We start from the raw sequence: 22498 nt of genomic DNA, 5'->3' as shown, positions 1-22498 counted from the left end.
AGGTAAATAAAGCCTCATTGCTTCTGACTGTGCAAACCGGGGGTGGGGGGGTGGAGGAAGAAACTGCCCATCTCTCAGCAGAGTCTGCTTGTTTAAAGGGCCCCCATGGTCCTAGAACATCTGCAGACCCACCCACTCTGGAAACAATAGCCAGGGCAACAGCTTGAGAGGCGCCAGTCCCAACGGAAATGGGAGAAGTGCCTGGAAAAGGGGTGAGTGCTGAGCAAGCAGCATTGTTCCCTCTCAGATCCCTCCCCAACATACAATGCCACAATGTGGTGAAACGGGTCACCCTGTACTGACAATAACCCAAAGCTCCACCCCTTAAAATGTAACAGGTGTGACAGCTCTACCTAAGACACGGAGGCAAACAAACACAGGAGACAAAGAAGTATGGCCCCAAAGGGGTAACAGATCAAGGTTCCAGTAGAAGAATTAAGTGATGAAGGGATAGCCAACCTCACAGAGGAGAAAATAGTCAACCTAAGAGATGTAGAGTTCAAAACACTGGTGATAAAGATGCTCACAAGCTTGACAGATATGATTAAGTATGGCAAACACATAAGGGAAGATGTGAAGGCTATGCTAAATAAAACAAAGAAAACTCCACACAAAACCAATAGTGAAGGGAAAGAAACCAGTGTTCAAAACAATGATTTGGAACATAAGGAAAAAAACAAAACAAAACAGTCAACCAGTATAGAATGAAGAAACAAGAATTGAAGAAAATGAGGAGAGGCTTAGGAACCTCTGGGACATCTTTAAATGTGTCACCATCCAAATCATAGGAGTGCCAGAAAGAGAAGAAGAAAGGCAAGAAATCAAAAGCTTATGTGAGAAAATAATGAAGGAAAACTCCCCAAATTTGGTGAAGGGTATAGACATACAAGACCAGGAAGCACAGAATCCCAAACACACTAGACCCAAAAAGGACCACATCAAGACACATCATAATTAAAATACCAAAGTTTCAAGATAAAGAGAGAATATTAAAAGCAGCAAGAGAAAAGCAGAGAGTTACTTACAAAGGGGTGCCTATAAGACTCTCATCTGATTTCTCAAAAGAAACTCTGCAGGCAAGAAGGGACTGGCAAGAAGTATTCAAGGTGATAAAGAGCAAGGAACTACAACCAAGATTACTCTATACAGCAAAGCTATCATTTAGAGTGGAAGGACAGATAAAGTGCTTCCCAGAAAAGGTAAAGCTAAAGGAGTTCATCATCACTAAGCCATTATTATATGAAATGTTAAAGGGACTTATTTAAGAAAAAGAAGATCAAAATTATGAACATTAAAATGACAACAAACTCACAACTATCAACAACTGAATCTAAAAAATAAAAACAAAATCTAACAAAGCAAACCAGAATAGAACAGAATCATAGGTACAGGGATCATTCAGAGGGTTATCAGCTGGGAGGAGGAAGGGGAAGAAATGGGGAAATAGTGCAGGGATTAAGAAACATAATTGATTGGTACAAAATAGACAGGGGGAAGTTAAGAATAATATAGGAAATGGTGAAGCCAAAGAACTTATATACACAAGCCGTGGACATGAACTAAGAAGGGTGGCATTGCTGGAGGGAAGTGGGGTACTGGGCAGAAGGGAGAAAAGGGAAAAAAATTGGGACTACTGTAACAATATAATCAATAAAATATACTTAAAAAATTAACTACTTAACTCACATATATTTGTTACATATTTAATATCTATCAGATGTTATTTTTGGTGGTGGGGATATAGCAATGGAACACAAATGAATTTTTTTTCTTTCCTGTAGCTTAAGTTCTAATATTGGGAAAAAAAGCAATATGTAAGATATGTAAATATATGTAATATATTATATGTTAATAAATGCTGAGGATTCACTTATTATCTTACCTAATATTTTTAAGTCTCTGTCTTCTATTTTAATCTATCTTTAATGCCACTTTTTGTTTTAACCCTAAAGACTTTTATAAAATCTAGAAACTCTAATTCATTATATTCTCTAATTTTAAATTTCTATTTACTTTACATTTTTTATTTTACAGATACATTTCAAAACTGTCCTTTGAATTATTTATTTTATTTTCTGCAGTATCAGTTAGCAACTTCTAGATTTCAACTCTAACTCAAATTGTTTATATTTATTTTCATATTATTAGTCATCTTTTTAATTTTTTTATTTTTCACAAGTTTATTTTTTAACTGCTTTTCTACTATAATTGTCCCAAATTTCCCCCCATTGCTCTCCCCTGCCTTGTGCAGCCCCACTCCTACAGCCAATCCCCACCCTGTTGTCCATGTCCGTGGGTCCTTTATACATGTTCCTTGACTAGACCCTTCTCCTTCTTTAAAGTCATTTTTTTTAGTATGATAAACTTCTTTATTTATGCATTAATCCATTCAAAAGATATTTAAATTTATGTTGTGTCATATGCTAGAGAATGCTAAGATGAAGCTACTTAGAGTAATATCCACTTATATTGCTAATGGAAAGCAAAATATTTTAAAGCAATTTTCTTTTTCTCTGATAATCTAATTCTAATCATGGAAAGAATTTGCACTTCTGTACTGCATATTTTTATAATTTGTTTGTTAAAATTTTTATCTGAACAAAAAGATTTGTAATTAGTCTATGGATTTGAGCAAAGACAGGATGTAAGATTAGACTAAGTTGTTCATAACAGGCTGAGATGCTGGCAGGCCACCCTACTGCTCATTGACACAGGAGGACAACTGAGTTCTTACAGGGCCACACTGGTGTTTTTGTCTAAATAATATCTATGCATTCATTTGTTCATTTCCTTTATTTATTTATTTGTTCCTTCAACCTATTTTTATAGTGGAGTCCAATTTGAAGAACAAGGAAAAGTTGCTAAAGCCTTATCAAGTTGATTGTAGTCTTTGAAGCACACGAATGTGAGAACTAGTGGAAACTTAGAACATTTTGCTTGTGTTTTTATCTTTAAAAATGAACATTTTCTTAGAGGAAGTTTCTGATGCTGACACAGAAGAGGAACAACCTGACCCTGTGTCTCAAATCATCTATGTAAAAAAAAATTTAAAAAGAAAAAGAAAAAGACTCTAAATAGAACTGATTATTAGTCCTCACTTATTAGAGAAGAGGTTTTTCAGAACCAGAATACTGGCTTCTTATTCTATAGTGGGATTACACACACACTCTTTCTCATCAGATAGTTTCATAATTATACTGGTATAACGAAGATATTGTAAGTTTGGTTCCAGACCACTGCAATAAAGCAAATATTGCAAACAATAAAACAAATCACACAATTTTTTTTAGTTTTCCAGTGTTTATGAAAGCTATGTTTACACTATTGTATTTTATTAAGTGTTCAATAGCATCATTTCTAAAAAATGTACTGTTCATACCTTACTTAAAAATACTTCATTGCTAAAAATGTTAACATTTGAGCCTTCATTGAATCATAATCCTTTTGCTGGTGGAGGGTCTTGCCTCACTCACTGATGGTTGCTGAATGATCAGGGTGGTAATTGCTGAAGTTTAGAGTGGTTACTGCAATTTGTTAAAATAAAACAGCACTGAAATTTACTCCATTGATTGACTCTTCCTTTCATGAACAATTTCTCTCTAGCATGTGATGCTGTTTAATAGCATTTTACCCACAATAAGATCTTTTTCAAAATTGCAGTCAATACTCTCAAACCCTGCCACTGATTTATCAACTAAGTTTATGTAATATTCTAAATCCTTTGTTGTCATTTTAACAATCTCCACAGCATCTTCAACCAGGAATAGATTTCATCTCCAGAAACCACTTTCTGTGCTCATCCATAAAAAGCAACCTAATCCATTCAAGTTTTATTACAAGATTGCAGCAATTCATTCACATCTTCATGTTCCACTTCTAATTATAGTTCTCTTGCTATTTCCACCACATTTGTAGTTACTTCCTCTTTCACAGAAGCCTTGAGCCACCCAATGTCATTCATGAGGGTTCGAATCAGTTCTTTCAAACTTCTTTTAATGTTGACATTTTGAGCATTTTTCATGAATGTTCTTAATGGCGTCTGTAATGTAGAGTCCAGAAAGTTTTCAATTAATTTTGCCTTGATATTTCAGGGAAATCACTAGTTATGGCAACTATAGCCTTAAGAAATATATTTATTAAATAATAAAACTTGAAAGTTAAAATTACTCCTTGATCTATGGATTGCAGAATGGATGTTGTATTAGCAGGCATGAAAACAACATTAATCTTGTACAGCTTCATCAGAGCTCTCGAGTGACCAGGTGCAATGTCAATAAGCAGTAATATTTTCAAAGAAAAAACTTTTTTTCTGAGCAGTAGTTCTTAACAGTGGGCTTAAAATATTCAGCAAACAATGTTGTAAACAGCAGTGCTGTCATCCAGGTTTTGTTGTTCCATTTACAGAGCATAGACAGAGTAGACTTAGCATAATTCTTCAGGGCTCTAGGATTTTTAGAATGGAAAATGAAGATTGGCTTGAACTTAAAGTCACCAGTTGTGTTAGCCCCTAGCAAAGTGTCAGGTTGTCCTTTGAAACTTTGAAAACGGGCATTGACTTCTCCCTAGCTATGACAGTTCTAGATGGCATCTTTTTCTAGCATTAGGCAACTTTGTCTACATTTAAAATCTGTTGTTTAGTGTGCCACCTTTATTAATTACCTTAGCTAAATGCTCTGAGTAATTTGCAGCTTCTACATCAACATTTGCTGCATCACTTTGTATTTTATGTTATAAAGATAACTTCTTTTTAAAAAATCTGATGAACCAATCTCTGATAGCTTCAAACTTTTTGTCTGCAGCTTCCTCATCTCTCAACTTCATAGGATTGAAGAAAATTGCAGCCTTGCTCTGGATTAGGCTTTGGCTTAAGGGAATATTATAGCTGGTTTGATCTTCTATCCAGATCACTAATAATTGTTCTGTATCAGCAATAAATCTGACAGTCTCAGAATCAAAATTGTTCTTATTTTTTTCCATCAAAGATTAGTTTTGCTTGCTTTATAACTCCAAACAAATAGTACCATATAGTATGGATTCTTTTGTATAAGACTTACCTTAGCATAATTTTGGGGTATTCAACTATTTTGTGTTTCAGTAGTTTTTGTTATTGCTGAGTATTATTTCATTATATAAACATATCATGGTCAATTTATTTTTTACTTATGGATATCTGGCTGTTCCCAATTCTTGCCTATTCTGAATTTCCCATGTGCAATTTCATTGAATAATTAATATTTTCTTAGGTATTTTTGCATCTAAGTGCATGAGAGATATGTCTATAATTTTCTTTTTTGTAAATCCTGTCAGATATCAGTATTAGGATTACACTGGCCTCATAAAATGAGTTAGCATGTATTTCCTCTGCACCTATTTCCTGTAATACTTGGTATAAGTTTGGTGCTATTTCTGTAACCAGGCAGCATGGGGTCCAAACCTTGTCTCCCTGTATACACATACAACAAAGATTTGTGAGGAAGGAAACAGGTTTTATTAACAGGAAATCTGATTTGAGAGGGCTGGAAACATTCAGAGCCAGCCTCATTTGCAAAGCGCCATAAACTATTCACCCCCAGAAAGATTAAATTCCAAAACCAAACCCAGAAACTCCCCCATTATTGCTTATCTGTCCTTTTGCAAACAGGTCTCCATCCTCTCTGGGGTATACACCTGTGAGTTTTCTGAATTGCTATCTGCTTGCAGCAGCTCTCTCTCTCTCTCTCTCTCTCGACTTACTACTTTGTTGATCTCAAAAAACCCCAACATCTAACTTTATTAATTTCTGATTTTTAAAATTTTATTAATATCTGCTGTTATCTTGATAATTTTCTTCATTTTACTGACTTTGCCTTTAGTTTCTTTTCTCTCTTTTTAAGGGAGACTCTTAGGCCACTGACTTTAGACTTTCTTCATTACTAATAGAGCAGTTAAGCATTGTTTTAGGTGTATCCCACACATTTCGATATGTTGAAATTTTATTTTTACTAACTTTGACATATTGCTTAATTTCTCATGTTATTTCTTCTTTGACTTATGGTTTATTTGGAAGTATGTTGTTTAAATTTCAAATATTTTGGTTATTTTCTCCCAGTATTTTATTTTTATGGCTTTCTAATTTAATTTCATTGTGATCAGAGAATATGCTTTGTACAACTTCAATTCTGTTAAATATATTTTGTGGCCTGTTTCATGATGTGATTTATAGTCTATTATGTCAAATATTTAATTTTCATTCAAAATGTTTATTATCTGGTGGTTGGGTGTGAGGTTCTATAAATATTTTTAGATCAAGATGCTTAACATGTTTAGATCATCTTTATCTTACAGAATTTTTATCTGACTATTCTATCAATTACTAAGAAATTGTTGTTAAAATCTATAACATTGTGTTTGAAATTTATTTTTTCATTAAAAGTGTTTATTTCTGCTTCATGAATTTTAAAGTCCTGTTAGTAGGGTTGCACACATTAATGATTGTTATGTCTTTCATATGAATTGATTATTTTATCAGTATAAAATTTTCCTCTATTTCTTGTCTTGAAGATATTTTATCTAATATTACTTTAACTACTCTAGCCTTTTTATGCTTACTGTTTTTATATAACATACCATTTTCACTTATTTACCTTAAACCTTTCAATATCTTTATATTTAAAGTATCTTGAAGATAGCAAATATTTGTCTTGATTTTTTAATAAATTTTTATACTCTCTAACTTTTAATGGGAAAGTTTAGTCATTCGTATTTAACTTAACTGTTGGTAGGGTAGAGTTAATTTCCTATTTTATAATGTGTTTTCCAGACATCCCTTTTGTTTTTTGTTTCTCTGTTCCCAAATTGCCGTCTTCCTTCATATTTTAAAAAATTTTTGGAATTTCATTTTATCTAGTGACTTTTTGTATATACTTTTTTTGTATTATTTTCTAGTACTTTCCCTAAGGAGTAAAAACTGCATCTTTAAATTTTCTCAGCAGAATAAGAGTTAATATTGTGCCATTTCACAATAAAATTCAGTAAACTTACAAATGTATATGTTCATGTAATGAATGCCCTTTGCTTTATTCTTGGATATAATGCATTGTTTTTATTTATATTACAAACCCCATGAGACAATGTTATAATATTTGCTTTAAAAAGTTATAAGAATTTTAATAAATTTGGAGGAAAACATAAGTCATTTATTATTACTTTGTATTTTCTATTTTCAATATTTTTCATTCTCCCTGAGGATATGAGTTCCTAATTGGTATAATTTTTCTTCAGCCTCAGAACTTCCTTTGGCAATTCTTTTAATTTATGTCTGCTGGCAAAAAATTATCTAATATTCTTTTTATCTGAAAATATATTTTTCTGCATTTTAGGATGGTGCTATTGCTAGGTATTAAATTCTCAGATGACAATTTTTGTTAGTTTGATATTTTGCTTTTATCAGCTTAATGATATTTTCTATACTGTCGTTTGGCTTTCAAGGTTTCTGATAAGTACATTGTATCATAATTCAGTTTTTCCTTTTGTATGTACTGTTTTATTTTTCTTTGACCATTTTCAGTATTTTTTTCCTCTTTGGTTTTATGTGGTTTTATCTTGATATATCTGAGTATGGTTCTCTTTGTATTTTTCTTGATTGGTAATTGCTAAGTTTTTTAAACATTTAAATTAATTTCTTGAGTTAACATCTGGATACTGGTGGGACTTGAGCCTTGGTGCTGCTGATGGCAGAGGAGGTCACCTTGGAGTGACCTGTCTGGTGAGGACCATGGAGAAATGGGAGAGATACGAGTTCTGGCTGTATTGGCACCCTGGGTGGTGGCTAGCAGTGCACAAAGATTTTTCGATGCCTCTAGGTTTCCTCAGAGAAAAGTCAGGGGTGGAGATTGAGGCTGTGCCCACTGGCTGAGCCAGGAGTTGGCCAGGTAGCATCTGGCTCTGAAAGGCAAGGAGAAGCATAATTGGTGTGTGTGTGTGTGTGTGTGTGTGTGTGTTTTGATAGTTTTTTTCCAGATTGAGGGGAAAGGCTAGGGGTAGAGCAAGATTTTTGAGGAGCACATCTGCAGGAATGTACTCACTCCCTCATTCCCCTACCCACCCCCTGCCCCTGGCCAGCACATGGGAGCGCCCAGGTCCACCCACCCTGGTGCACCCCAGTCCCACCTTGCTTGATATGGGCTGCAGCCAAAAGAGGGTGAAGTGAACTAGAGGTGCTTTGGAAAAATTTTGGGTGCTGGTTTTGGAGAACGAGCTGTGGAGCAGCAAACCGGACCCCATTGCAGACTCATCCCCAGTGCTATGGGAGAAATCTCTTAAGCAGACTACTCCCCTCCAAGTGGCATTAGCTGGAGGGAGCAGTTCAATAACTGTCTACAAGACAAAGTGGGCAGAGTGACTCTCAGTCAGCTAATTGGAAGGGAGGACCCACCAAATAGCAGCACAACAACAACCAAAACCAAAATACTACCAGAATCAAAATAAAAGGCATAAAGGGCATCCCAAGACCATCAAGTTCAGGAGATCAAGGCGCCTGCACCACTGAACCACACAGAATTCCTATCACAAAAGGTAACACCACAAAGGCATGAAATAAAAAGCAGATCAATCTAAGAAGCAGAAACAAGACGAGACACCTAAAATGGGGAGACAAAGAAACAACACCCCTTCAAAAGGTAAGGAGGAATTCCCAGAAGGAGGGAATAGATGAAACAGAGGCAAGCAAACTATCAGACATGGAATTCAAAACAATGGTAATGAGGAAGCTCAATGAACTCAACGAACTCAAAGAAAGCTACAATGAACTCCAGGGGAACTACAAAGAACTCCAGGGAAACTACAAAGAATTTCAGGGAAGCTGAAAAACTTGCTGAGAACTACACCAGCATTAAAAAGGACACAGGGACTGTCAATAAAAGCCAGGAAGAAATGAAGAATACAATTTCTGAACTAAAGAACACAGTAGGAGGAATCAAAAGTAGACTAAATGAAGCAGAGGATTGGATCACTGAATTAAAAGACAACATAGAAAAAAAATTACCAGACAGTGCAACAAAATGAAAAAAGACTAAAAAAATAAAGAGGGCTTATGAGAGTTGCAGGACAACATGAAACATAATAATATCTGTGTTGTAAGGATACCAGAAGAAGAAGAGGAGCAAGGAATAGAAAACCTGATTGAAAAAGTAAAGACAAAATTTCTCAAACATGAGGAGAGAAGAAGTCTCACAAGTACAAGTACAGGAAGCACAGAAGGTCCCAATGAGATGAACCCAAGGAGGCCCACTCAAAGGCACATCATAATTAAAATGGCAACAAAGACAAGGAGAGAATCCTAATGACAGCAAGAGAAAAACAGCAAATAACATACAAGGGAGCTACAATAAGGCTATCAGCTGATTCCTCAACAGAAACACTACAAGCCAGAAGGAAGTGGCAAAAAACATTTCAAGTGATGAAAAACAAAGGCCTACAACCAAGACTACTCTATCCAGCAAGTCTCTCTCTCAAAATGGAAGGTAAAATAAGGAGTTTCCGAGACAAAGGAAGGCTAAAAGAATACATCTCCACTAAACCAGCATTGCAAGAGATACTAAAGGAAATGCTTTAAGAAGAAGAAAGAGAGAGAGAGGTAGAGGAACACAGGTACAAATGGAAAAAGTCACAATGAATAAGTACCTATCAGTAATAACCTTAACTGTAAAGGGATTAAATGATCCAATCAAAATACATAGGGTAGTGGAATGGATATGAAAAAAAGACCCACGTATATGTTGTCTATAAGAGATTCCTCAGAACAAAATAGCTACACAGACTGAAAGTGACAGGACGGAAACAACTATTTCCAGGAAATGGACATGAAAAAAAGTTGAGGTAGCAATACTTATGTCAAACAAAATAGATTTTACAACAAAGGGCATAAAAAGAGACGAAGGACATTTCATAATATTTAAGGGAACAATCCACAAGAACATATAACCCTGGTAAACATATATACACCCAATATAGAAGCACCCAAATACATAAGGAAAATCTTGGAAGACTACAGGAATGATATCAACAGCAACACACTCATAGTAGGGGACTTTTACACCCCATTGTCAACAGTGGACAGAGCTTCAAAACAAAGAAACACCAAGGATATGGAGGCACTGAACAACACTAGATCAAATGAGCTTAGTTGATATATATAGAACTTTTCACCCCAAAGAAGTAAAATATACATTCTTTTCTAGTGCACATGGGACATTTTCAAAGATAAACCACATGGTAGGACACAAAAAAAGCCTCAATAAATTCAAGAAAATTGGAATTATATCAAGCATCTTCTCAGATCACAGTGGCTTGAAACTAGAAATCAACCTCAAGGAAAAAACCCAAAGACATTCAAACTCTTTGAGATGAATAACATGCTATTAAATAGTGAATGGGTTAACAATGACATCAAGGAAGAAATAAAAAAGTTTCTGGAACAAATGATAATTGACACACAGCAACCCAAAACCTATGGGACACAACAAAGGCAGTCCTGAGAGGAAAGTTCATAGCAATATAGGCCTGCCTAAAAAGGATAGAAGAATCTCAAATTAAAAATCTAGTCCTACAGCTACAAGAACTAGAGAAACAACAACAAACAAAGCCTAGAGAGAGTAGGAGGAAGGAAATTATCAGGATCAGAGCAGAATTAAATGATATAGAGACTAAACAAACAATCCAAAACATCAATAAAAACAGGAGCTGGTTCTTGGAAAAGATAAACAAAATCGACAAGTCTTTAGCCAGGCTCATCAAAAAAAAAAAAAAAAAAAAATTAGGAAGGACCCAAATAAAGAAAATCAGAAATGAAAGAGGAGAAATCACAACTGATACCACAGAAATATAGAGAATTATAAGAATTACTACAAACAAGTGTATGGCAAAAAATTTGACAACCTAGATGAAATGGACAAATATCTGGAAACATATAGTCTTCCAAAATTAAATCAAGAGGAAGCAGAAAACCCAAATAGACTGATAACAAAGAGTGAAATTGAGGCAGTAATCAAAAAACTCCCAGCAAACAAAAGCCCTGGACCAGATGGCTTCACAGGCTAATTTTACAGAACATTTAAGGAAGACCTAATTCATATTCTTTTCAAACTATTCCAAGAAATCCAAGAAGAGGGAGGATTCCCAAACTCTTTCTATGAGGCCACTATTACCTTGATTCCAAAACCAGGTAAAGAAAAAACAAAGGAAGAAAACTACAGGCTAATATCACTGATGAATATAGGTGCTAAAATCCTCAACAAAATACTGACAAACTGGTTCCAGCAACACATTAAAAAGATCATATCCCACGATCAAGTGGGATTCTTCCCAGGGATGCAAGGATGGTTTGATATTCACAAATTAATAAACATAATACACCACATAAACAAAATGAAAGATAAATTTCACATGATCATATCAATTGATGCTGGAAAAGCATTTGATAAAGTACAACACCCATTTATGATGAAAACACTCAGAAAAATGGGAACAGAGAGCACATACCTCAACATAATAAAGGCCATATAGAAGAAACCTGAAGCTAAGATCATACTCAATGGGCAAAAACTGAAAGCATTCACCCTGAGGTCAGTAACAAGACAAGGATGTCCACTCTCTCCACTCCTATTCAACATAGTCTTGGAAGTTCTAGCCATAGCAATCAGACAAGAAAAAGAAATAAAAGGCATCCAAATAACAAAAGAGGAAGTAAAACTATCATTATTTGCAGATGATATGATAGTGTGCATAAAAAACCCTATAGAGTTCAGTAAAAAACTACTCAAACTAATAAGTGAATTTGGCAAAATAGCAGGGTACAAAGTCAATATTCAGAAATCAAGGCATTTCTGTACACCAACAATGAAATATCAGAGATAGAAACTGGAAAAAAAATTCCATTTACTATAGCAACAAGAAAAATAAAGTACCTAGGAATAAACTTAACCAAGGAGGTAAAAGACCTGTACTCAGAAAACTACATAACACTGAAGAAAGAAATTAAGGAAGATACAAATAAATGGAAGCATATACCATGTTCATGGATGGGAAGAATCAACATCATTAAAATGTCCATACTACCTAAAACAATTTATAGATTCAATGGAATCCCTATTAAAATACCAGTGGCATTTTTCACAGACCTAGAAAAAATACTTCAAAAATTTATATGGAACCAAAAAGGAGCCTGAATAGCCACAGTAATTTTGAGGAAGAAGAACACAGTAGGAGGAATCACAATACCTGATATCAAACTATACTACAAGGCCATGGTAATCAAAACAGTCTGGTACTGGCATAAGAACAGACATACAGATCAATGGAACAGAATAGAGGGTCCAGAAATAAACCCAGGTCCATATGGTCAACTAATATTTGACAAAGGGGGAAGAAACATAAAATGGAGTGAAAAAAGCCTATTCAACAAATGGTGCTGGGAGAACTGGACAGGGACAGGCAAAAACAAACAAACAAACAAACAAACAAAAAAAAACATGAAACTAGACCACCAACTTACATCATACAGCAGAATAAACTCAAGATGGATAGAAGACTTAAATGTAAGATGTAGCACCATAAAAATCTTAGAGGAAAACATAGGCAAGAAAATTTTAGATATCCCACATAGCAATATTTTCACCAATATATCTCCTAAGGCAAGAGATAGAAAGGAAAGAATAAATCAATGGGACTACATCAAACTAAATAGTTTCTGCTCAGCTAAAGAAAACATCAGCAGGATTAAAAGGGAACCAACCATATGGGAAAACATATTTGCCAATGATAACTCAGACAGGGGACTGATCTCCAAAATATGTAAAGAGCTTATATGACTCAACATCAAGAAAACAGACAATCCAATTAAAAAATGGGCAAAGAAACTGAACAAACACTTCTCTGAAGAGGACATACAGAAGGTCCATAGACACATGAAAAAATGCTCAACATCACTAGCCATCAGAGAGATGCAAATTAAAGCCACAATAATATACCACCTCACACCAATCAGAATGGCCATCATCAACAAATCAACAAACAGCAAGTGCTGGTGAGGGTATAGAGAAAAGGGAATCCTAGTGCACTGTTAGTGGCAATGCACTGATGTAGCCACTATGGAAAACAGTTTGGAATTTCCTCAGAAAACTAAAAATGGAACTGTCTTTTGATCCAGCAATTCCACTGCTAGGATTATACCCAAAGAATCTCAAAACACCAATTCAAAAGATTTTATGGAATTCCGGCCAAGATGGAGGCCTAGACAGACATGCTGCATCTCCCTCCACAACTAAAAAGGAATACAACTACCTCAAAACTAGAAACAACCAGGATTTCCAGAAAATCAAACTGCATGGAAGTCCAACAAACAAAGATATAAAGAAGAAATACTCATCCAGACAGGACATAAATGGCGAATTATATACACTGTGGAGTCTGAATTCCTCCATCACAGAGTGTGAATGATAGTCCGGTTCCAAAGCTCCTGAATATACTCTTTGGCGTGGGCGACTGCTGTCTTTGGTGCCTGTGTGGAGGAGGAGGGCCTTCCACCAACTTCACCAAATAATGGCAATAAGCCTTCTCCATGATCCCACAGCGACCTCTGCTGTGGTATCAAATGCGTTTTAGAAACAGAAAGACCACCAGCCTGTTGAAGCACAGTGCACAAGGTAAAGAGCAGTACAAACAAGGGAAAGAGATCAGAAACGGAGGCAAGATCACCGGGAGCCCTGTAGGACGAGATTTAACTGTTGAGTAAATCAGATGGAGTGCTTCCTAGACAAGGTAAAGCTAAAAGAGTTCGTCATCACTAAGCCCTTACTATATGAAATGTTAAAGGGGCTTATTTAAGAAAAAGAAGATCAAAACTATGAACACTAAAATGACAACAAACACAACTATCAACAACTGAATTAAAAAAAAAAAACACAAAAAACAAAACAAATTAAGCAAACCAGAATAGGAACAGAATAATAGGTATGGGGACCATTTGGAGGGTTATCAGCTGGGAGGGGGAAGGGAGAGAAATGGGGAAATAGTGCAGGGATTAAGAAGCATAATTGGTTGGTACAAAATAGACAGGGGGAAGTTAAAAATAATATAGGAAAAGGTGAAGCCAAAGAACTTATATGCATGACCCATGCTCATCAACTAAGCGGGGTGGGGCTGCTGGAGGGAAGGGGTGTACTGGACAGAGGGGAGCAAAGGGGGAAAAAATTGGAACTACTGTAACAACATAATCAATTAAATATACCTAAAAAACACAACAACTTATGCATCCCTATACTCATAGCAGCACTATTCACAATAGCCAAGTGCTGGAAACAGCCTAAGTGCCCATCTGTAGATGAGTGGGTCAAAAAACTGTGGTACATTTACACAATGGAGTACTATGCAGCAGAAAGAAAGAAGGAACTCCTACTGTTTGCAACAACATGGATGGAACTGGAGAGTATTATGCTTAGTGAAATAAGCCAGGCAGTGAAAGACAAATACCATATTCTATCACCTAATATGGGACACTAATGAACAGTACAAACAGACGAGCAAAATAGAACCAGAGGCAAGTAATCAAGGAGCAAACTGAGAGCGACCATGGGGGAGGGGAGAGGGGAGAAGGAAGGGAAGAAGGATAAGAGTTTAGTCAAGGAACTAGTAGTATAAGTGACCCATGGACAAGGACAACAGGGTAACAGGGTGAGGATGGACTGTGAGAGAAGGAATGAATGGGCTGAAGGGAGCAATGGGGGAAACAATGGGACAACTTTAATAGAAAAAACAATAAATAAATTATAAAAGAAATAAATAGAATATTAATGTCATTCACCAAATTTTGAAGAATTTCAGCCATTATGTCTTCAAAGTTTGTTTTGTTTCATTCTCTCTATTTTTCTGAGACTCCACACGCAAGTATAAGCAGATATTTTGAAATCATTTTGTTGGCTAATAAAGCTATATTAATTTACTTTTCAATCTGTATTGTATTTATTCCATAGATTGGATAATTTCTATTGAATTATCTTTAAGTTCGGAGTATATCTTCTGCATCTTTATACTCTGGTTAAACTCACTCAATACATTTATATATAAAATACTTATAAATCAAATATTTTCATCTCTAGAATCTTCCTTATTATGTGTTGCTTATATTTCTCTGCTGAGATATCTTATTTTATTTATTGTACCTATACTTTAAAAATTATCTGCTAAACCAATAATACGTAATTCATTTTCACTTTGGTCAGTGTTGGTTGTCTTTTGTCTACAGAATTGGTTAAATATTTTTCTTTCTTTTTATAGTGAGTAAGTTTGGATTGTATTCTAACCTATGAATTATTATGTTACAGACTTTGTATTTTCTTTTATTCCTCTGAAGAGTGTTGGTATCTTTCTTTTAACAGGTAGTTAAATTGGTTGAACTGGAAGCACAAATGTCCCTTCTTAAACTGCAGCTCAAATATCAGTTAAGTTTTTTGTTTGTTTGCTTTTGTTTTTGTTATCCATGCTGTTTCAAGTCTCTTTCATGCATGCATGGTTCAAACCTCAGGCTGAATTTGATCAAAGTTTATCACAAAATTTGGGGCCTCTTTGCCATGCCACCTTTCTCTTTTAGAAAATTCGCCCCTTACTCTTCAGTTCCTCTGAACTCTATATTTTGGACCTTCAGAACAGAGAAAGTGTGAATATTTTAAATCAATTTTAGCTAGTCCTCAGACAAAAGCCCATAAATAAAAAATTCATAGCATGTGAGTCCCTTTTTCTAAGGCTCACTTCACATTTTTCCAAGTTATTGGCTTTTGTATTTCTGTAGAGTTGTACTTGATATATTTGGGAATGTCAGTCTGATAGGAGTTTGATTAACCTTTCAGGAACCAAAAATCACTTCAAGGTGATCGATTTTAAAAAAAATTATGAGTTTGCACACCAATAATTTTTGTAAGTAAAAGCTTTATTTAGATATAATTTACATACCACAGAATTTACCCCTTTAAAGGTAAATTCATAGTCAGGGTTTTTAGTATATTCACAGAGCTATGCAAAAATCAGTACTAATTTTACAACATATTTATCTCCTGGAAAAAAGAGAAAAAGAAACACTATACCCATTAGTAGTCATTCTCCATGCCCCCTCCCTCTAGTCTCTAGCAACCACTAACCTACTTTATGGATTTACCTGTCCTGGACATGTCATGAAAATGGAATTATAGAATATGTGTTTTTTGTGACTGGCTTCTTTTACTTAGCTCATCAGAAATCTGTAATTAAATATCTAGAGAGCACAACACAAGTGATCAGAAATAAATTGCTGTTATTATTGTATGTGTATAAAAATATTGTTCTTGTTTGTATAATTAGTTTTAGCTTCTAAATATAAATCTAAGTCAATTTTAAGACTAATATCTGTTTATGAAAAGAACACTGACAGTAGGAAGTAGAAAAAAATACGTGGAATAATCAAAAGAACATGTGCAGAATCATTTCACTGCTTTTATTTTCTTAAGGAATTGAAGCACACTGGTAAGCTAATGAGGAAAACGGTTAATGGGGGACCTCGACTGAATAAGCGAGAATATTTAGTACTACTCTTGCTTGCTGGTGGCAAATGTGATTACTTCAAAAATGAAAACATAGTGGATTATGGAACATCATTTTTTGTCTTTACTTTCTTCCTTAAACAATATTGAACAATGATAATAAATATTTGATAAGCACTTATTATAGATGGTCAAAAGCTTGGAAATATGGGCAAATATGCATAATAAATAGTTTCTGATTTTATAGCGTATGACTTGTTCAGTGACCTTATCTGATCAATGCATTGCTTCTCATCATTCTCATCAGAATCATCCTCAAACTTTGTATAACATACATTTTGTATGATTAAAATACATGTATTTTGGGAATCTCTTAAATAGTTCTGCAAAGCACTTCCAATTCGTTGGCTGTTTGGAAAGTTGACCTCTTTAGACTGTCTATGACCTTAGCTATGACTGTTTCCTTCAACTCGTTAAACATGGAAGATAGTCCACAAAAGAGTTTGTCCAACTCCCTGGCTATATCTTTGAATTTTTGAACCAGCTTTTCAAGTGTGCTATGGGAAATGACAGCACGCTCAAAATGATTTTTATTACAGGGCTTTGCTATTCATTGTTACAATCGGTCCTCTCATCCACTGAGCAGTATCCACTTGATGCATTAATCTTTCCTCAATTTGTAAAAAATACAAAATTATGATAGTTGTGTTTCTGGGTTTCATAGTCACCCTGAATATATTGGGGAGTCTTCTAAGAATTTTTTATTTCATCCTCATAAGAGATCTACCAATTGGCTTCTATTATGACTTCCACTTTACAGAGGAAGAAGTGGAAGCAAAGGAAATTAAGTAATTTGTCCAAGATTACAGAGCTGGTAACTGGAAAATTATCGGTCTTGAGTTTTGGAAAAGAGAATAAATTAAAGATAGAAAAATGAATAAAGAAAAACTACATTAGCTAGTAGAACACAAATATTTTTGCTGTATATTAATATAATATGATTAAATGTTAATATAACCTGCTCTCTGGCTTGTACATTAGTTGTCAGACTTTTAGGACTTGCCTAAATGGTTTTCAGAGAGCTGTTCTGATAAACATACTTCACCATGAAAGTGCTATGTAGTCTTCAACAAATTTTTAGCATCTCTGAACCTTCAAAAAATGGAGTTAATTATTTCAGCCATCTCCCAGAAGAGATGCTATTTGGGAATCTGAATATAAATTGTTTTCTGATTTCCTTGGAAGAAAGTCATACTATAAAAACAAATTTGGGTTATTATAATGACAAGTGTGAGTGTACATTAATTTTCCCCTTATGTTCTTATTGCCAGCAGATGGAGGTTGAAATTGAATTGCTGCTGACCGTTGTCTCTTGTTATGGCCTGTGGAGATATGACAATTGAGGAAGAACTTAGAGGAATGCCAAGTAGCAGAGCATGAAGCAGTGGGTGTGACCCATGCCTTGGACATTTTATGGCTGAAAGCATTTGGCAAAGAAAAAACCTGCATCTTCTACAGTGGTCTTGCAAGTAGATCTCAAACTCAACCAAGTCTCCCCCTGCCCCCACCAGTATTTGATTTGTCCTGCAATACATACTTTTGCCAAAATCTACTCATTTAGTTTTCAGCTATCTTGCCAGTCCCCTTGCAAAATACCTAAATAACTAAATAAATCACACTGGAAGAAACGTCTGTTTCATTGCAAATTTGGGCACAGAAAGAAAGAGAAAAAGCACATAAAATCTCTTGTCCATTTTACTCTTGATTTTCAGAGGGTTTCCCCTGTTTTGTTTTTTTGTCTGTTTGTTTGATTGACCAGAGATTTTAACCTAGAGTCCATGACTTTCCAAGGCTACATGCTCCACAGGAATTAGAAGCACAATGCCTGTGCAAGCTACAATGTTCAATTTTTTCTATTAGCAGAGACTCTAAAGTTTTTCCAAGATTCTCAGAAAGATTTGGGACTTCAAAAGCTTATGATTCCTGCTTTGGATCTTTGTTTTATGGGGCAGTGAAACTTTGTATGTTTGCTTTAATGATTGAGACACAACATTTTATGTGAATGAGAACAAGGGACTGGTGGAGAAAAACAGCTCGGAGGGCATTATTACTTTTCTCAGTCTTTATTTCTTGTCATGAATTATTAATCATGAGGTAACACTTCATCTCATGCTTTGAAAACTCTCCCCGTGGTAAGAACAGCCTAATTGAATTGGAGGAAGTGGAGAAGGAAAACTAACCGTGGATGTTGATGGTTTCACCAAAAGCCATTATACACCCTGCAGCCTTCTCCACCTGTTTGAAAACCCAAGGCCCACTAATTCTCATGCCACAAGGGAACAGAAGGGAAAGTAGAGGAAAAATTAAAATTGTTGAGCTTCAAACATTTCTTTCTTGTGGTTACTTTATTTTGGCTAATAGGCATATGGGAGGACAGGGAAGGATAAGGGGTGTGGGCGGGGTCTGACATATGAGAGATGAGAGTGTAAGCCAGTTCAATATCTCTGGAGTGCATTTTGGCAATGTAACAAAAACCTCTACTCAGTAATTCCAATATCAGGAGGGTTTTTTTTCAGAAATGTATATTTAAAATGATTTGAAATAATTCATGTGTGTAACAGAATATGACAGTCATTATAAATCATGATTAAACACATTATTGATATGAAATTATGTTTTTGGTACTTTGTATAAAAAGTCAATAAACCTATATGTATGTATAGAAAGTATAGTGTACTGTACAATGATGACAAATGTATAACTATGGGAGTGCGGTATATGTGCCTCAATTACATGTTTATGTAAGCATAGGAAATATCTGGTAGAATATACACTAAATGAAAAAGTGATCCCCAGTGGGTGATGTGACAGCACTTAATTTATTTTTGCTTATCTTTATTTTAATTTTGTTTTCTCCAATAAGCAGGTGACTTTTATCATTAAATGTGCTAATAAAATTTAGCCACTATCTTTTTTTTGAAATTATCATCTCCATGTCAAAAGTAGAAAGTGGTATCAGTAAAGGACAAACTCTTGCCAATTCCCAGAGTTTGGGCTTCACCCATCAGAAACTGAAGCAGGCGGAGGTCGGGGAGAGTGCCCTTCCTTCTTCCTCTAGATGAAGCAAAGAGGCCAGCCTGTGCTTCTTCCCTGGGTCTGAACCACTCCGTTCTTTCCACAACCAGACCAATCCAAGAGAGTTTCAGATATATTAAATAATGCATAGAAAGGCTCTTAAAGACATTTGAAAATAAAGGGGAAAAATCAGCTCAAACCATAGCAGAATTGCCTACTTCCTGCTGCTTACACGCTGACTTCCCTTAGCTCCCTGTGCTTGTTCTGATCATAGCATTTCCCAAGCTGTGCTAGAATCACCCTGCCTGCCTGTCTTATTTACAGATGCAGACTCTCTCTGTCTTGGTTTCTACTGTATCTCCATTACCTAGCACAATGCTCCATCAATAAATGTTGAGTGAAAAAATGACTACCTTAGGTATTTTGGATTCCCAAAATGCATATGCGTGTGAATCCAAGATAAGGAAACAGATTATTTTCCCAAAGGTAACCTGAATAGAACAGCTTTCTCCAAGAAGTAAGAAATGATGAGACAAAACAGTGCACATGGGGATTTGGAAGGGATAACAAGCAGGGAAGGAGCAGTACTGCAAAAACCGAGCTGACATGAAAAGGCAAAGATGGGTTGCCGCTGTTATAATCTACCATTATAAATGACATTACTGTAGGGATGGAGGAACAAAGGTTGTTTAGTTTGCAGAGAAGTGTATTCTTGAATGGGTGAAAATTAAATCTGCAGGATGATTTGAAGTGGAGACAGCACACTGGATGACTTTAGCCACATAAACAGGAATGGCCTGGTACAATGATTTCTATTCAACCCCCATGGCTTCCTGGCCTAACCTGATTATTATTAAGCATTTATGTGGCATTTCATATGTACAAGTGCTTTACAATCATTTATTATTTATTCTTCACAACGTGAGAAAGCCACAAATCAAGGGCAGGGATAAAGTTAATACAATTTTATTAAACAAGAGGGGTGTGCCTAGCAGCAGGTTCAGCTACAATCGGGGGTGTGACCTCACAGGAGAGAAAAAACATGAAAGTTGCTTTTTTATTTCCTTTTTGTGTTTCATTTTATACTTTTAATCAGTATTAAGTCAGGTGACCCTGTACACCTGGGAGTACTCCTGAGAGTCAGGCAACGTGGGTACCAACTTGGAGGAAGCCTTCCTCTGAGTCTGTCATTTATACTCCAAGTTTCTTCCCTCCCTCCATCTCTCCCTCCTTCTCTCTTTTCCACTTCCTTCTATACTGTCCCTTCACCCCTCCTTTTTTTGTTCTGTTTTCTAGACTTTATATTCCTTTTTCTCTTCCTTCCTTCATGCCACATCTCTCCTTTTATTCTTCCTGTTTTTTTCTCTCTCACCCCTGTACTTCCTCCTTTTTGTATTTCTCTCTGACTCTCTTTACACTTTTTCCTGCTCCTCTGTCTCTGCATCTCTTTCATCTCTCTGTCTCTCTCTCCCATCCTTTTCTGTCTCCCCTTCCCTTCCTCTCACAGACACACATAGATACACAGGGGCACTACACACAGAAGAGCAGCAGAATCTAATTGTGTTAAGTGCAGAAGGTCATTTCCTCTTTAAGACAGCACTCCCTCACTGCTTTCTTCTAAGACCTGACACATGGAAAATTTTAACCCGATTTGTACAGGGAGAATAATGGCAGTGTTAATCCAAGTTGCTTGGAAGGTCATTTAAAAACCATTCCAGGTTGTTTTACTCCCACTGCTAGTGTTCTTCAGGCACTTCTCATAAATGCTAATGAATAATTCACCTTGGTAGTATAGACAAACACAGGCTGGTGGTGTTATTTGGAAATCATTCAAATTGACTAATTAGTCATTTCCTTTAGATTTTATTTAACAAAGGAAAAGGATTTTGAGATACTTGGTGAATCATGGATTATTGTGTTACTAAAATCTTAATAACATTAATTTGGAGGAGGTTGATCACATTTAGTAAAAAAGCCTGAATGGTTGCAATTTTTGAAAAAAACTATATGTAAATTTATTACATTCTAGGCAAAACTTTATTAGACAATGAAAAATATCTTAGGTAGAGGTCTCACTGGTCCAATTTTGAGGAATAGATAAGAATCATTTATCATTAATACATGTATTAAAATAAAGAATAGTGGATTAATACTCCCTCTCAAATCTCTTTAAATACTAATATTCACTTATGACCACCTACTATGTGTGGGATGCACTGTTCTAAATGCTAGGGATAGAGAAAAGAACTGATAGAAAAGGTCCTTGCTTTCATGAAATTTAGATTCCAGAGGAAATATTTAATTAAGATAAAGAAAGATAATTGTTAGATAGATTAGGTAGGTATGTAGCTAGATATGGATGGATGCCACAAAATGACCAGTGCTAGGCCGAAAATAGAAAGAAAGTGACTGGGTATGTTTTGGGGTTGTTGGGTGCTATTTTTAGAGGGGCAGAAAAAGCCTTTAGGAAGGGACAATAGAGCAGAGATTAAATATTAAGAAATAGCTGGTTATGTTAAGATCCAAGCATTTCAAGGCAGTGGACAAGCAAGGTGTAAGAGCCGTGAGGTGAGAACAAGGTCAGTGTGTTGAAATGTCATTTTTTTTGTAGCCTAGCAATAAAAGAGAGTTGTAGGAGGAGAAAGGAGCAAAGTCTGGCCAGGGACCAAATCACATTGTTTCTTTATTTTGTTTATCAAACTCTTTTCAGTTAATAAAAGGGAGTTTCATCCCAGTGACTGAATCATCATGATTTCAGTTACTGGAAGGAGTAGGATAAGTTTATTCAGTTGTGACCAATGTAACTCCCTCCACACATATTTCCTTTCAAATCCATAACCCTTCCCTTTTCATGCTACTAGATATGAGTCTCCAATGTA

The 22498-nt window shown here is 35.6% G+C and overlaps 1 long non-coding RNA gene across 2 annotated transcripts; it reads left to right on the top strand.

Moving 5' to 3' along the window:
* Positions 1-92: 92 nt before the first annotated feature.
* On the top strand, positions 93-18930 carry LOC150015221 (uncharacterized). 2 transcript variants are annotated; one of them, XR_016509977.1, is made up of 3 exons: positions 93-212; positions 15411-15472; positions 17879-18930. It is a non-coding gene; the product is annotated as an uncharacterized LOC150015221 (long non-coding RNA). The 2 variants fall into 2 exon arrangements; XR_016509976.1 differs by having other exon boundaries at positions 17876-18930.
* Positions 18931-22498: the final 3568 nt, after the last annotated feature.

Source organism: Furipterus horrens, unplaced genomic scaffold (genome assembly GCF_987537825.1).
Source record: "Furipterus horrens unplaced genomic scaffold, mFurHor1.1.pri manual_scaffold_3, whole genome shotgun sequence".
NCBI lineage: Eukaryota > Metazoa > Chordata > Mammalia > Chiroptera > Furipteridae > Furipterus > Furipterus horrens.
This window is presented reverse-complemented; position numbering and strand designations above follow the sequence as displayed.